The sequence below is a fragment of the Phoenix dactylifera genome, unplaced genomic scaffold, assembly GCF_009389715.1.
Source record: "Phoenix dactylifera cultivar Barhee BC4 unplaced genomic scaffold, palm_55x_up_171113_PBpolish2nd_filt_p 001004F, whole genome shotgun sequence".
NCBI lineage: Eukaryota > Viridiplantae > Streptophyta > Magnoliopsida > Arecales > Arecaceae > Phoenix > Phoenix dactylifera.
In genome coordinates this window covers 95,908-101,870 of record NW_024068358.1, presented here as the reverse complement: position 1 = coordinate 101,870, position 5,963 = coordinate 95,908, and positions in this window count along the sequence as shown.

Here is a 5,963-nt window from a genome sequence, read left to right as displayed (position 1 = left end):
CTTAACTTCTCTCTAGTTTATATTGCTGTATATCTGCTTTTTAGAAGCTCTGTTTTTCTATTTGTCTTTGTTCTTTCCATCTTGTCTTTGCTTGATTCAATCAGGGGATTGAATCAAAAGTGTAGAGGTTGGTTGGTGAGCCGAGGGTAAAACCAACGTGTAAGGGTTCGATTGTGATCCCGGGAAAACAATTGGGGTGGTTCTAGTCGGTGAGCCTGGGAAAACCGACCGAGTTCGTTGTGAGCTCGTAAAACAACAAGTTGGGTTGTGAGCTTGTAAAACAACCGGCTGTAATCCAAGGGGTTATAGTGAATTCCCAAGTGAGACTTGGGGAGTGGACGTAGGAGCAAGGGATAGCTCCGAACCACTATAAACATTGTATTTGTGATTGCTTGTGTCTCTCTCTCTTACTCTCATTTCACTCACAGCACATAGCAACTAATTAATCATCTTGCAAAAGTATTAATTAGTCATCCATAAACGTTTTAATTGCAAAATTATTTTAAAACCCAATTCACCCCCCCTCTTGGGTTGTCTTTCTGGGCAACAAGTGGTATCAGAGCCTAAACTTTTCTACCCTAAGAGTGAAAGATCAAAATGACAACCCCATTTGGATCTTCCCACATTGAGGGTCAGTCCACCCAAAGACCCCCATTCTTTAATGGATCCGACTACTCATATTGGAAGGCTAGGATGAGAATATTTATCCAAGCCCAAGACTATGAGATGTGGACCATTGTAGTAAATGGACCATACATCCCATCCATCTATGTAGAGGGTGTCACTGTACCCAAACTCGAAAAGGATTGGGATGATCATGACATGAGAAAGGCACAACTCAATTCCAAAGCAATGAATGTGCTTTACTGTGCATTAGATAGGAATGAATTCAATAGAGTCTCTACTTGCAATTCTGCAAAAGAGATTTGGGATAGACTTGAAGTGACCCATGAGGGCACGAATCAAGTCAAAGAATCCAAAATAAACATATTGGTTCATAAGTATGAACTATTTAAGATGGATTCTAATGAAACAATCACTTGCATGTTCACTAGATTTACTGACATTGTCAATGGCCTAAAAAGCCTTGGCAAAAACTATACTAACAGTGATCTTGTCAGGAAGATTCTTCGCTGTCTACCAAGGTCATGGGAAGCCAAGGTGACGGCAATCCAAGAAGCCAAGGACTTGAACAAGCTACCACTTGAGGAGCTTCTTGGATCCCTAATGACGCACGAGCTAACAATGAAGCAACACAGCGAAGAAGAGTCCTCCCATAAGAAAAAGGTAATAGCTCTCAAATCTACATCATCTAACAAAGACTTGTCTTGCAGTAGCAGCAGTGAAGAAGAAGATCACGAGGGAGAGGATGATGAGGCTCTTCTCGTACGTAAGTTCAGAAGATTCATCAACCAAAAGAAGTCCTTTCATCAAAGGAGAGGCCCCTCAAATTTCTATCGAAAGGATAAAGGTAAGGAAAGGAAAAATGAGGGGATTGGATGTTATGAGTGCAAGAAGCCGGGACACATCAGAGCTGAGTGTCCTTTACTGAAGAAGGGGAGCAAGTACAAGAAGAAGAAAGCCCTTGTCACCACCCTATCGGACTCCGACACATCATCATCATCATCGGATGAGGAACAAGGAGAAAAGGCCAATTTTTGCTTCATGGCCAATGAAAATGAGGTAACATCCGCATCACATTTAGATTTTACTTTCGATGAATTATATGATGCTTTCAATGAATTAATGGATGAATACAAAATAATAAACATTAAAAACAAAGAACTAAAAGTAACTAACCAAACTCATCTCCGTAAGTATGATTCATTAGTTAAGGATAAAGATGTTCTTATTAAAGAAAATGCAGAACTTAAAACAAGTAACCAAATCTTGATACAAAAGAATAATACCTTAACTAAAGAAAATGAAAGGCTGAACAAAGAAACATTAGAACCCAAAAATAATAAACATATAAATGAGAGTCTCACAAAAGAACTAAATGATCTAAAAGCAGAAAAACAAACACTAACTAAAGAACTTGAAAAATACAAACCCTTGGTTGAAAAATTTACATATAGTTCTGAAAAATTGAATATGATACTTAATAGTCAACGAGCGGTATTCAATAGAGCGGGTTTAGGGTATAAACCTAAACATAAGCAAAAACTTCTTAGTAACTTCTTTGTTAAAGCAGGAAAAAGTAAAACTAAGAAAATAACCTGCTTTTGTTGTGGAATTTTAGGACATAAAGCAAATGTGTGTAAGTATAGGAAAGGGAAAACTAAAAGAAAAATTAAGAGGGTTTGGGTTCCAAAAGGAACCAACATTACTAACCATGAAGGACCCAAGAAAACTTGGGTACCTAAGATTATATGATTTGCTTGTGTAGGAGTGTCTTGCAGCCAAGGTCGACAAAAATTGTTGGTACTTGAATAGTGGCTGCTCAAGACACATGACGGGTGACAAGGATCAATTCTTCACCCTTGAAGCTAAGAAGGGAGGTGTTGTGACTTTTGGAGACAATAACCAAGGTCACATCATTGGTATAGGTAAAATACAAATTACCCCTTCAACTTTTATTGATAATGTTCGATATGTTGATGGTCTTAAGCATAATTTATTAAGCATTAGTCAATTATGTGATAGAGGTTATAATGTTATGTTTAAACCATCACTATGCATCATAACAAACCCAAATGACAATAGTTTAGTTTTTAAAGGAATAAGACGTGGAAATGTGTATGTTGTAGACCTTGAGATCTTGCCAAACACAACCCATGTTTAGTTGTTAATGAAACTAAGGATAATGATGCTAGTTGGTTATGGCACCGTAAGTTAGGTCATGCAAGCATGGACACCATATCTAAACTAGTTAAAAGAGATTCTGTGATAGGTTTGCCAAAATTAAAGTTTGAAAAGAATAAATATGTGAAGCATGTCAATTTGGCAAACAATCAAGAAACTCCTTTAAATCTATAAATTGTGTCTCTACCTCTAGACCTCTACAACTACTACACATGGACCTATTCGGACCAACTAGAACCACAAGTCTAGGTGGAAATAAATATGGTCTAGTTATCGTAGATGATTATTCTAGATATACTTGGGTCATGTTCTTAGGCCATAAGGATCAAGCATTTTCAATTTTTAATAAATTTCATAAAGAAGTAACAAATGCTAGAGATACTTCTGTAATAGCTATTAGAAGTGACCATAGTACCGAATTTGAAAATCATTTATTTGATGAGTTTTGTAGTAAAAAGGGAATAACACACAATTTTTCTGCACCTAGGACACCACAACAAAATGGAGTTGTGGAGAGGAAAAATAGAACTCTAGAGAAAATGGCTAGAACTATGTTGTGTAAAAGTAACCTCCCTAAGTACTTTTGGGGAGAAGCTGTCAATACTTCTTGTCATATATTAAATAGAGTTTTATTAAGACCCATCATAAAGAAAACACCTTATGAACTTTGGAAAAACAGAAAACCAAAAGTGAACTATTTTCATATTTTTGGATGTAGGTGTTTTGTTCATAATAATGGAAAAGATAATCTAGGAAAATTTGACTCTAAATCTGATGAGGGTATATTCTTGGGGTACTCCACAACTAGTAAAGCCTATAGAATCTTTAATAAAAGAACCCTAGTTATAGAAGAATCCATACATGTTGTTTTTGATGATTTTAGTGATATCTCTTCTAGCAAGAGAGTTAATTTTGATGATGATGGTGAAATTCTTGAAGAGAAGATAGATGAGATGACATTACAAGATGATAATCAAAAATTAATTGGAAATGCATCATCAAGCCAACAGGCTATTATGGATCATGGGCTGACTAAGGCTTGGAGGTTTGCTCACGGGCATCCTAAGGAATTAATTCTAGATGATCCATCTCAACCTGTTAGGACTAGAGCATCTCTTAGGAACTTAAACAATCATCTAGCTTTCGTTTCACATTTTGAGCCCAAACACATAGAAGAAGCTGAAAAAGATGTAAATTGGATAAATGCAATGCAAGAAGAATTAAACCAATTTACTAAAAACAAAGTATGGAATCTAGTTGAAAGACCTACTGAATATTCAATTATAGGTACTAAATGGATTTATAAAAATAAACTTGATGAAAATAGAATTGTAATAAGGAATAAGGCTAGACTAGTAGCAAAAGGTTATAATCAAGAAGAAGGTATAGATTTTGATGAAACCTTTGCTCCTGTAGCTAGACTTGAAGCAATTAGACTTTTACTAGCATTTGCATACTCTAAGGAATTCAAATTATTTCAAATGGATGTAAAAAGTGCATTCTTAAATGGGTATATTAATGAGGAGGTATATGTAGAACAACCTCCTGGTTTTGAAAATCATCAATACCCTAATCATGTATATAAATTGAACAAGGCACTTTATGGTTTGAAACAAGCACCTAGAGCATGGTATGAGAGGCTTAGCAAATTCCTATTAGAACATGAGTTTTCTAGGGGTAATGTAGATACAACATTGTTTCTAAAGAAGAAAAACAAAGATATGTTGTTAGTACAGATTTATGTTGATGATATTATTTTCGGTGCTACTAACAATCGCCTCTGCGAAGAATTTGCTGACTTGATGCAGAGTGAATTTGAAATGAGCATGATGGGAGAGCTGAATTATTTCCTCGGGCTTCAAATCAAACAATCTGAAGAAGGCATCTTCATCAATCAAGCTAAGTACATCAAGGAGATGCTTAAGAAGTTTGATATGGAGGGGAACAAGTCAATCAGCACCCCCATGAGCTCATTATGCAAATTAGACCAAGATGAATCAGGTAAATCTGTAGATCAGAAATTATATAGAGGTATGATAGGATCTTTATTGTATCTTACTGCAAGTAGACCTGATATCATGTTTAGTGTTTGCATGTGTGCTAGATATCAGTCTAATCCTAAGGAATCTCATCTAATTGCAGTCAAGAGAATCTTTAAATACCTAATAGGAACAAAGAATATAGGATTATGGTATTCTAAAGAATCTAGCCTAAACTTAATAGGATACACAGATTCAGACTTTGCTGGATGTAAACGTGATAGAAAAAGCACCAGCGGGTCATGTCAATTCCTAGGAGAAAACTTAATCTCATGGTTTAGCAAGAAACAAAACTCGGTTGCATTATCTACTGCTGAAGCTGAATATGTTGCAGCCGGGAGTTATTGTGCTCAAATCTTGTGGATCAAACAACAATTGGAAGATTATGGCATTAAACAAGATAAAATTCCCATTAATTGTGATAATATAAGTGCCATTAACTTAACTAAAAATCCAATTCAGTATTCAAGAACTAAACATATTGAGATAAGACATCACTTCATAAGAAATCATGTACTGAATGGTGATGTGACACTTCAATTTGTTTGCACTGATGATCAATTAGCTGACATTTTTACAAAACCCTTAAGTGAAGAGAGATTTAGTGTGCTTAGGAGGGGATTAGGAGTGATTGATCCATCCTAGTGGTATTTTCCACTAGTTCATTGATTTTGATGATTAAAAATAGAGTTTCTCAACTATGATCATCAAATTAGATCATAACTTAGTGAGTGTCCCTGGTTTGGTACGAAAATAGCATAACTTTTAGGTGCGTGCCAGAGTTCGAGTCGACTCGAGTAAGTTTCGGAGTCGGCTCATAAGAAGGAGTCGACTCGCACACAGACGGGAGTCAACTCGAGGAAGATGAAGCATAAGAGGAGTCGACTCGCACATTGACGGGAGTCGACTCTAAGTCGATGGCTCATGAGGGGGAGTCGACTCGCGCATACTTTAGAGTCGACTCGAGGTCGAGTCGACTCGCGACTCAGTGGAGTCGACTCGAGGTCGGGATCCGGATTTTTAACCCTAATCCAAGCGTTTTATCAACACTTCTATTCACCGCCGCCACTGTTCAAAAAACCCTAGAGCCGTCTCCTAGATTGTCTTCGACCGTCCTTA